The sequence below is a fragment of the Pan paniscus genome, chromosome 5, assembly GCF_029289425.2.
Source record: "Pan paniscus chromosome 5, NHGRI_mPanPan1-v2.0_pri, whole genome shotgun sequence".
Taxonomy (NCBI): Eukaryota; Metazoa; Chordata; class Mammalia; order Primates; family Hominidae; genus Pan; species Pan paniscus.
Genome location: NC_073254.2, coordinates 163,059,831 through 163,071,892, shown reverse-complemented (window position 1 = coordinate 163,071,892; position 12,062 = coordinate 163,059,831). Strand labels below are relative to the sequence as shown.

The window sequence follows — 12,062 nt, the reverse complement described above, 5'->3', positions numbered from 1 at the left end:
ACTAACTCAGCTCAATTTTTGACCAATAGTCTGCAAATTAGTGACATTTTAGTTTTATATCATTTCTACTTCATTGTTGAATGTTTTATTTTAATTCCTCTCTTGGCTTGTTCAATTAAAATGCAGTAACAAATGGATGAAAAAACAAGATGAGGTATATGCATAGTATGTTCTGAAAACTTACATAACTGATAATATATTTTAATTATCTTAGGAAGATAACTTGGTCAGGTATAAAATTTTTAGAAGACATAATTTTTGCCTCAAAATTCTTTAGGTGTTGCTCTGTTACTTTCTTTGACTCAGAGTCTAAATAATACATAATAAATTTAGATGATTCAAAAAATTGTAATTTTTGCTCCTTACTAGGTAATTTTCTGGAGTGCTCTTTGTGTATGTTTTATTTGGTTTTTCATGCATGGCTACTTATATGATAGCTGATCATTATTTTAAACCTCAAACTTTGCCAGGATGAGTCCAGCTAAATGTCATTTCTTATGTGTTTTGCCTGAAAGACAATTAACCTTTCAATTCATATACTAGTCTTTTAATTTTTTTTTGCTTCCTGCACTAGGAATTTTCTTCAATTTTGTTTTATTATTTTTTTCTAATTACTATAGTTTATTATTCAGGAATAATCAATAATTGTTACTGAAGTTCCATTCTCTTTACCTCACGGTTTCTCTTTCATTATTTTCTTTTTCCTTTTCTTCTAAATTCTGAAAATATTTCTTTACCTTATTCTCCATCACACTGATCTGGTTTCCCACAGTATCAATTTTACCTTTTACTGCCCCCATTGTGGATGTTAATTTTGCTATTGCGTTTCCTTTTTTGTTTTTGCCATTGCATTTTTAGAGTCTTGCAACTAACCTCATTTCATCCACTCCCCTTTTCAACTCATCCTGTTGCCTTTTCATTTCTCAATTCTCAACTCATGGCACTGTGCTCTGTTTCACTGAGACTACACCTTTTTCAATATAGTGAGGATTCTGAACAGTTTTCTAAACTTTTTTGTTTCCTATTGTAAATAATTTTCACTGGTGTTCTTTCAAGTTTTCAGGATGATATATATTTCCTTTGTTCTACAATAATTTTCAATGGTTGCATAAAGTTGTTATTTTTTTCTATTTGATCAACCTGGAGCAAGGAAATATTTGTCTAATGCTAGTATTAATATTTTTCAATAGATAGGATATGGAGACTTATCTAGGGGTCACTTTTTTACTTGGGTGCTAGTCTAGTCCCAGATCTATGGTTGAAAATGTTTGTATGTACAATTCTAGCTCAATTTAGTAAAATAGTGCTTTGTAGGCCTCCATGCAACAAACCTCAGCTCTATTGAGAAGGTATTTTCCCCTACTCACCGGCTGGTTCTCTCACTCTGAAGCAATGGAGTACATAAAATAGAAACTACAGGCCTCAGTGTACACTGCTGCTAACTCTTCCCATTAGCAACAACCTACAACACTTTATTTGTGTATATTACATCTCCCAGGATGTAACGTACTTCTGTTAGTGCTTTTACTACTTCTTCCTACCCATTTTCTAGGTTTCTGCCACCAATTTGGCAACACATTGGCTGCCTCCCAGATCTGCCACCCTGAAATGAAAAGAAGCCTTTCCAGATGCTTATTATCTCTGAATCAAACAGAAAAGAATCTTATGGACGCCACCTCAGATTTTAGACCGGCAGATATGGGGGGACATCAATCACATAGAGGCACACCTCATTTTACCGCACTCAACTCACAGATGGGTAGTTTTGTTTTGTTTTTAACAAATTAAAGGTTTTGTGGCAACCCTGCATCAAGCAAGGGTATCAGTGCCATTTTTCCAACAGCATATGCTTACTTCCTGTCTCTCTGTCCCATTTTGGTAATCCTTGCAATATTTCAAATTTTTCATTATTATTATATCTGTTATGGTGATCTATGATCAGCAATCCTTGATCTTACTATTATAATTGTTTTGGGGCACCTCAAACCTCACCCATAGAAGATGGCAAGTGCAATCCATACATGTTGTGTGTGTTTTGACTGCTCCACCAACCGGCTATTCCTCCATTTTTCTCCTTCTCTTCAGGCCTCCCTATTTCCCAAGATTAAATAATATTGAAATTGGGCCTATTAATATCCCTACAATGGCCTCTAAGTGATCAAGGGAAAAGAAGAGTTGCACATCTCTCACTTTAAAGCAAAAGCTAGAAATGATTAAGCCTGGTGAGGAAACCAGACATGTCAGAAACCTAGACAGGCCAAAAACTAGGCCTCTTGTGAATAAACAGTTACCCAAGTTGTGAATGCAAAGGAAAAGTTATTGAAAGAAATTAAAAGTACTACTCCAGTGAACACTGAAATGATAAAAAAGAAAATAGCCTTATTGCTGACATGGAGAAAGTTTGAGTGATCTGGAGAGAAGATCAAACCAGACACAATATTCCTTTAAGCCAAAACCTAATCCAGAGCAAGGTCCTAACTCTCTTCAATTCTATGAGGGCTGAGAGGGATGAGGAAGCTGAAGAAGAAAAGTTGGAAGCTAGCAGAGGTCTATTCATGAGGTTTAAGGAAAAAAGCTGTCTTCATAACATAAACTACAAGGTGAAGCAGCAAGTGCTGAAGTAGAAGTTGCAGCAAGTTATACTGAAGATCCAACTAAGATCATTGCTGAAGATGACTGCACTAAACAACAGATTTTCAATGTAGACAAAACAACCTTCTATTAGAAGAAGATGCCATCTAGGACTCTCACAGCTAGAAATGAGAAGTCAATGCCTGGCTTCAAAGTGATTTTTTTGTGAGGGGAGGGATGATTGTTTTGTTTTTTTCAGAGACAAGAGTCTCACTGTGTCACCCAGGCTAGAGTGCAGTGGCACAATCACAGCTCACTGCAGCCTTGAATTCCTGGGCTCAAGCAAGGCTCCCACCTCAGCCTCCTGAGTACCTGGGACTATAGCCATATGACACCATACATAGCTAATTTTTAAATTTTAAGTAGAGATAGACTCATACTATGTTGCCCAGGCTAGTCTCAATCTCCTGGCCTCAAGCAATCCTCCTGCCTCAGACTCTCAAAATGCTGGGATTACAGCCACAAGCCACTGCACCTGGCCTGACCTCAAAGCTTTGATGGACAGGCTTACTCTCTTGTTAGGGGCTAATGAGACTGGTGACTTGAAGTTGAGGTCAATGCTCATTTACCATATCGAAAATCTAAGGGTTCTGTTTACAGCATGGTTTACTGAATATTTTAAGCCCACCACTGAGATCTACTGCTCAGAAAACAAAAAGACTTCTTTCAAAATATAACTGCTCATTGACAATGCACCTAGTCACCCAAGAGCTTTGATGCAGATGTAAAGGAAAATTAATGTTTTCATGCCTTCTGACACAACACCCATTCTGCAGCCCATGGATCAAGAGGGAATTTTGACTTTCAAGTCTTATTATTTAAGAAATATAGGTTGGGGATGGTAGCTGATCCCTGTAACACCAACACTTTGAGAGGCTGAGGCAGGAGGACTGCCTGAGCCCAGGAGTTTGAGATCAGTCTGGGCAACAAAGTGAGACCCTGTCTCTACAAAAAAAAAAAAAAAAAAAAAAAATCAAAAAATTAGCCCAGCATGGTGATGCACACCTGTAGTCCCAGCTACATGAGAGGCTGAGGCAGGAGGATCTCTTGAGCCCAGGAGGTCAAGGCTGCAGTGAGCCACATTCATGCCACTGCATTCCAGCATGGGTGAGAGAGATATATCCTATCTCAAAAAATAAATAAATAAATGTATTTCATAAGGCTGTAGCTGCCACAGGTAGTGATTCCTCTGATGAATCTGGGCAAAATAAATGGAAAACTTTCTGGAAAGGATTCACCATTTTTTTTTGAGGTAAAATATTATTGTATTAATATTACTAATACACCTAACAAGCACCAGACGTTGCTTACAGGTGGTGTTTACTCTCACCTAATTTTATGACTATCTTGGAATTTACTATTTTATAGAGGAAAAAAGTAACAAAATTAAACAAAGAGAAGCAATAGTACATTTCATCTTATGCATGTGTATAGCTTTCCTTCCTGGAATGAATTAGGGATTAATTAATTGATAATATTTGGAACCTTTAACTTTAGTACTGTCATACTAAAATATGTTTCTCTCCAGTTTATATTGTTTTGTTAATTACAGTCTTGCAGAGCCATTTCTATAGCTATGGCTACTAAGATGTCAACTTATTGTCTTTCATTGATGTGCATCTATGAGACTAACAATATTTTGTTTTACCATCGTAACTGTGCCTTGGAATAGACTAGTGCTTTCAAAGATAGAGACACAGCTTTTTTTCTCTTTGTTGTCAGCAAGGATTGTGATTTTTAGCATTGATTAATACAGTCATTATTCATTTATTTTAAAACATATATTAAAAGATTTCTCTGGTGTTAAGCTCATTATAATCTGCAGTTGCACTGTCAGATCGAAACTTCTTTGAAAGCAGAGCAGAGACCCTGGTTAATGTGAGCCATTCTATACATAGCTTAACACCAGAGGATTCACCATTCTACAAGCTATTAAGAATATTTGTAATTTATGGGAGGAAGTCAAAATGTCAACATTAACAGGAGTTTGGAAGAAGTCAATTCCAACCCTCATGGATGATTTTGAGGAGTTCAAGACATCAGAGGAGAAAGTTAACTGCAGATGTGGTAGAAATTACAAGAGAACTGGAATTAAAAGTGGAGTCTGAAGATATGATTGAATTGCTGCAACGTCATGACACACTTGAACAGATCAGGTATTGCTTCTTATAGATGAGCAAAGAAAATGCTTTCTTGAAATGGAATCTACCCCTGTTGAAGATACTGTGAACACTGTTGAAATGACAACAAAGGATTTAGAACATTACATACACTTAGTTGATAAAGCAGCAGCAAGATTTGAGAGGATTGACAACAATTGTGAAAGAAGTTCTATTGTGGGTAAAATGCTACCAAGCATTGCATGGTACAGAACAATCTTTCATGAAAGGACAAGTCAATCAATGCAGCAAATTTCACAGGTGTCCTATTTTAGGAAATTGCCAGTCACCCCAACCTTCAGCAACCACCACCCAGATCAATCAGCAGCCATCAACATCAAGGCAAGAGCCTCCATTAGTAAAAGACAATTACTCAATGAGGGCTCAGATGATCATTAAGATATTTTAGCAATAAAGTATTTTTAAATTAAGGCATGTACATTTTTTAGACATAATGGCATTGCACACTTGGTAGATTACAGTAAAGTGTAAACATAACTTTTATATGTACTGGGAAATCAAAAAATTCATGTGCGTCACTTTATTGCAATATTCACTTTACTGCTGTGGTCTGAACCCAAACCCACAATCTCACCAAGGTATGCCTATATTGGAAAACAATTTCACCAGATCTGGCTTCTGTGGGACTATGTTCTCACATCCTGAAAACAGATCAACCATAAATTCTAAGTTTTTGATATTATAATGAATTTTCATACTTATCTTTTTATATATACAGTATATAAACTTTTAAAAATATATCTATGGGTGGATGGATAGATAGATAGATAGATGATAAATAGAGATATCAAACCCAATTTTCAGATGAAGAAATTAAAGCACTGAGAAGATGAGCAGATAAGTATTTGTCAAAGAAACAGCTAGAGGCAGAACTAGGCTGCAAACTCAAAAGATTTTACTCCAGAACCTGTGCCCTTAATTACTGAACTCTCTATCCTTTCTAAACACTAAGTTAAGCAATTAGTTTCATCCTAAAATGAGGAGAGGATGAACCAACTCAACTCTTCGTTCTTGTCCCTGGTCACACATGTGTAACAATTAGAATAATAGACATTTATTAAGTACAATACTTAATATGTGCCAGACATTGGCTTATGCAATTTCCATACTACTGTAGTTTGAAAGTTTGATCCTTCCAAAACTCATGTTGAAATTTAATTCCCAGTGCTGGAGGTGGGGCCTAATGGGAATTGATTGAGTTATGGGGGTGGATCACTCAGGAATAGGTAAATCCCCTCTCTGGGCGGCAGTAAATGGGTTATATCTCTATTAGTTCCCACAAGAGCTGGTTGCTAAAAAGAGTGTGGCACCTCTCCTCTCTCTCTTGCTTCCTCCCTTGCCACGTGATCTCTTCATACTCAGGCTCCCCGTTACATTTCACCATGAGTTTATGTAGCCTGAGACTTTCACCAGATGCCCAGTCTTCCAGCCAGCAGAATCATGAGCCAAATAAATCTTTTTCCTCTATAAATTACCCCGTCTCAGGTATTTCTTTATAGCAACACAAATGGACTAAGAAAAATACATTATCTCATTTAATCCTCACAACAATCCTATATGGTAGGTACTATTATATTCCTGTGTAATGTATGAAACAAACAAAATAGAAACTTTATGACTTACAGAAGGTAATAAACTCACCCCAAGTCAGAGAGCTCATAGATGGAAAAGAGGGGATTCAAACTATGTGTAACTCCCAAGCCCAAGTGCTTATCCCTTATATTATAAAGTCTAATATATTCATCATATCATAGGTATTAATAGATGTATAACATGCTATATATAATTCTCCAATAAATTGGTAGTATATTTTGCTAAGCAGTCTTTTTTTTTTCTTTTTTTGAGACATAGTCTCACTCTGTTGCCCAGGCTGGAGTGCAATGGCATGATCTTGGCTCACTGCACCTCTGCCACCCAGGTTCAAGCGATTCTCCTGCCTCTGCCTCTTGAGTAGCTGGGATTACAGGCACCCACCACCACCTGTGGCTAATTTTGTATTTTTAGTAGAGACGGGGTTTCACCATGTTGGCCAGGCTAGTTTCGAACTCTTGACCTCCAGTGATCCACCTGTCTCAGCCTCCCAAAGTGCTGGGATTACAGGCATGAGGCACCATGCCTGGCACTGCTAAGAAGTCTTATGTTATGAATTATCATTTTATATTCTACTATAAATACCTGGTGAAATAGAAATGTTCTTCCATCATATACAATTAGTTGCAAATTAGCCAGCAACATTTGTGGAACACATTTGTGGAAGGAGATTTCAATCCAATGTTTCCTGTATTCAATTTGGTAGATCTGTGTTCATTGCATTGAAAGGCATGCTGACCCTCTGACTTCTGATAGGTTTAATCAATGAGTACTGTCCAATGAGTATTGGACAAAGAAAGAACAGGAAACATGAGGTCTTTGTTCGTTCACACACCCTCTGAAGGCACCCTGCACACTGGATGAGCACCAAAGGTCAAAGCTCCAGGCCTGGAAGTGATACTCTCCAGTCCCCAGTTACTAACCTACACGTTTCGTGCTATATTTTGTGATCTCTACATCCTGCCCACAATTGTAAATGGTTCTTTCACTAAACTCATTCAAATTACCCACTTTGAGTGCACCAGTTCTCTTCTCTGCCAGGGCTTGGGCTGATACAGAAGTAATCTTCTCTGGCATAGAATATGCCATAATAGTTTAGAAGAGTATATTTTCCCATTCTATAGGGATTTTTAATGTTCATATGTCTATTTTAAAACAGCAAAGGTATACATATGTAATTACAAAAAAAAAAGATGTGTAGTGTTATAGAAAATACCCTTTCCTCAGACTCCTAAAGTTGAGAAGCCAACTCTTCAAATTGGACCTAATAAATCACTCACGACTAAAGCACAATTTTAATGCAAGATGAATGGAATGCATAAGGCAGACCCCATGATTACTGCACACAGAAAGCCATTCCTGCTCTCTTCAGCCATGTCGATTCTATCCTAATTAGGATGCTCTATGAAACTGAAGATTTATGTCTGGCTCAAGGTTTTATGAGCCCAAACCAAATGTGCCTGATATCACTGAATTTTATAAACATCAAGCCAAAGACAGCTAGTCACTTATATTTATGAGATATGTGGCGAAAGATCTGCAGTTAATCTACTGAACAGGAAATTGTCAGGTTTACGCACCCTGAGTGATCATTGCCATTATTTTTCTATCTATTCTATCCCATTCTATAGCAAGAATATAGAGAAATCAGTACTCCAAGTATTGGAGGGTGTCTAAATTGATTTAAAGTTAAGATATTCTCTTAAAGATGTCAGTATAGCAATTCTGCCTTTAAGAATTTATCCTAAGGGCAACCCCTTTTGGGTCCCCTCCCATTGTATGGGAGCTCTGTTTTCACTCTATTAAATCTTGCAACTGCACACTCTTCTGGTCTGTGCTTTTCACAGCTCGAGCTGAGCTTTCGCTCGCTGTCCACCACTGTTGTTTGCCGCCGTCGCAGACCCGCCGCTGACTTCCATCCCTCTGGATCTGGCAAGGTGTCCGCTGCACTCCTGATCCAGTGAGGCGTCCATTGCTGCTCTGATCAGACTAAAGGCTCACCAATGTTCGGGCACGGCTAAGCACCTGGGTTCATCCTAATTGAGCTGAACACTAGTCACTGGGTTCCATGGTTCTCTTCCATGACCCACAGCTTCTAATAGAGCTATAACCGTCACCACATGGCCCAAGGTTCCATTCCTTGGAATGTGTGAGGCCAAGAACCCCAGGTGAGAGAACAAAAGGCTTGCCACCATCTTGGGAGCAGCCCGCCACCATCTTGGGAGCTCTAAGAACAAAGACCCGCCGGTAACATTTGGTAGCCCGTACTGGGATTCTCCAAAGCGGTGAGTAATATGAGACCACTTTCACTTGCTATTCTGTCCTATCCTTCCTTAGAATTGAAGGAAAATACTAGGCACCTGTTGGCCGGTTAAAAACAATGAGCGTGGCTGCCTGACTTAAGACTCAGGTGTGAGGCTTCCTGGGAAAACGCTTTCTAACAACCCCCGACCCTCTGGGTTGGGAGCGTTGGTCTGCCTGGAACCAGCTTCCGCTTTCACAATTTTTCTAGGGGAAGCCGAGGGCCAACTAGAGGCAGAGAGTTGTCGTCCTGAACTCCCAGCATAAGCCAGTTGAGATCATGGCACAGCCAGAAGTCTCTCTTCAACAGGTGCCCATGCGTGCGCCCCTATCTTTCCTTCTGACCTATACCTCCTAGGTCCCGACCACAACTTTCTTGAAAGTATAGCCCCAAAATTCTCCTTACCTTTGAATCTACTTCCTCTGATCCCTGCCTCCTAGGTACTAATGCTTCAGACTTTCACTTCCTCTCCCAAGTATTAGAGCAAGTTGTATCTCCAAAGGGATCTAAGGAAGCTCTACACTGTGTCCTTAGGGCCCTCGGCTATGAACCCAGGGTGTCTTGTCCCTCGTGTCCCTCCCAATTTAGGCATACAGCTCTCAACATGGGCAGTTATGTGGGACCTGTTCCCCACCATCCTTGCCAGGGCCTTAGAACTGATGACCCAGTACTTTAACAACTGGAACTGGGTCTACAACAACATAACAGATCAGGATGAAAGCGAATTGAGTAAGTCAAGGCAGAGAGAGAGAGGGGAAAGAGAGGCAGGGGGTGGGGAAAGAGAGGCAGAGAAAGAGAAAAAGAGAGATAGAAGTAGTAAAGAAAAAAAGTGTGCCTTATTCCTTTAAAAGCCAGGGTAAATTTAAAACCTATAATTGATAATTGAAGGTCTTCTCCATGACCCTATAACACTCCAATACTACCTTGTTGTCAGTGTAAACAAGGGTGTAGCCTGAAAACAGTGAAACCACTGACAACCCGTAGCCTTCCTATCAAAAATCCTTATCTCAGCCATGGATGGCCCAAATGCATTCAATCTGTAGCAGCAACTGCTTTGCTAACAGAATAAAATAGAAAAATAACCTTTAGAGGAAACCTCATTGTGAGCACACCTCACCAGTTCAGAACTATTCTAAGTCAAAAAAGCAAAAAGGTAGTTTACTAACTCAAAAATCTTAAAGTATGGGGCTATTCTGTTAGAAAAAGTTGATTTAACATTAACCACTGAAAATTCCCTTAACCCAGCAGATTTCCTAACAGGGGATTTAAATCTTAATTACCATACAAAGGTCCGACCAGACCTAGGAGGAACTCCCTTCAGGACAGGACGATAGATGGCACCTCCTGGGTGATTGAGAGAAAAACCACAATGGGTATTCAGTAATTGATAGGGAGACTCTTGTGGAAGCAGAGTTGGGAGAATTGCCTAATAATTGGTCTGCTCAAATGTCTGAGCTGTTTGCACTTAGCCAAGCCTCAAAGTACTTACGGAATCAAAAAAACTCTATCTCAATCCTGACTCAAAAAGTTACCTACACCCTCTCTGAAATGAATTTGCATAAGGACTGTTGTTTATGGGAATGCATCTTGATGGAGCAGCTGGGTTGCTATGAAATACTCAGGAACCCAGCCCAGCTCTAGGACTCACCCCTGAGCACAAAAGCAATGTTGGGCACTGGAAAAGGACCACTAGAATCCAGCAGCCTGGACCCCTTTCTTTGTGGTCAAGAAAGGTGGGAAAAGGGGTGCAGGACTGCTACATTGGTGAGCGTAACGAATCCAATAAGGAGAGGTCCATGGGTTGTTATACGTCCTGGAAAGGAATAAGCATTAGGACCATAGAGGACACCTATGACTAATGCTCATCAGAAAATGACTAGGGGTGCTGGCATCCCTATGTTCTATTTTCAGATGGGAAACGTTCTCCACAAGGCAAAAACACCCCTAAGATGTATTCTGGAGAATTCAGCCCAGTCAGAGTGCATGTACCTTTTTCCCTCTCAGACTTGAAGCAAATTAAAATAGACCTAGGTAAATTATCAGATGACCCTGATGGCTATATTGATGTTTTACAAGGGTTAGGACAATACTTTGATCTGACATGGAGAGATGTAATGTTACTGCTAGATCAGACACTAACCCCAAATGAGAGAAGTGCCACCATAACTGCAGCCCGAGAGTTTGGCGATCTCTGATATCTCAGTTACAGTTAAGTCAATGATAGGATGACAACAGAGAAAAGAATAATTCTCCACAGGCCAGCAAGCACTTCCCAGTGTAGACCCTCATTAGGATGCAGCATCAGAACATGGAGATTGGTGCTGCAGACATTTACTAACTTGTGTGCTAGAAGGACTAAGGGAAACTAGAAAGAAGCCTATAAATTATTCAATGATGTCCACTATAACACAGGGAAAGGAAGAAAATCCTACTGCCTTTCTGGAGAGACTAAGGAAGGCATTGAGGAAGCAAACCTCCCTGTCACCTGACTCTATTGAAGGCCAACTAATCTTAAAGGATAAGTTTATCACTCAGTCAGCTGCAGACATTAGAAAAAAACTTCAAAAGTCCGCCTTAGGCCTGGAGCAAAGCTTAGAAATGCTACTGAACTTGGCAACCTCGGTTTTTTATAATAGAGATCAGGAGGAGCAGGTGGAATGGGACAAACGGGATAAGAAAAAGGCCACCGCTTTAGTCATGGCCCTCAGGCAAGCAGACTTTGGAGGCTCTGGAACAGGGAAAGGCTGGGCAAATCAAATGCCTAATAGGGCTTGCTTCCAGTGCAGTCTACAAGGACACTTTAAAAAAGATTGTCTGAATAGAAATCAGCCACCCCCTCGTCCATGCCCCTTATGTCAAGGGAGTCACTGGAAGGCCCACTGCCCCAGGGGATAAAGGTCCTCTGAGTCAGAAGCCACTAACCACATGAGCTGGCAGCAGGACTGAGGGTGCCCGGGGCAAGCACCAGCCCATGCCATCACCGTCACAGAGCCTCGGGTATGCTTGACCATTGAAGGCCAGAAGGTTAACTGTCTCCTGGACACTGGTGCGGCCTTCTCAGTCTTACTCTCCTGTCCCAGACAACTGTCCTCCAGATCTGTCACTATCTGACGGGTCCTATGACAGCCAGTCACTAGATACTTCTCCCAGACAACAAGTTGTAACTGGGGAACTTTACTCTTTTCACATGCCTTTCTAATTATGCCTGAAAGCCCCACTCCTTCGTTAGAGAGGACATTCTACCAAAAGCAGGGGCCATTAGACACCTGAACATAGGAGAAGGAACACACGTTTGTTGTCCCCTACTTGAGGAAGGAATTAATCCTGAAGTCTGGGCAACAGAAGGAAAATATGGACGA

At 40.2% G+C, this 12,062-nt stretch overlaps 1 protein-coding gene across 11 annotated transcripts in view; it reads right to left on the bottom strand.

The window, feature by feature from the left end:
* The window catches only part of AIG1 (androgen induced 1), a 336,552-nt gene that overhangs the window by 299,752 nt on the left and 24,738 nt on the right, over nucleotides 1-12,062 (bottom strand). The gene's annotated exons all lie outside the window — the stretch shown is intronic.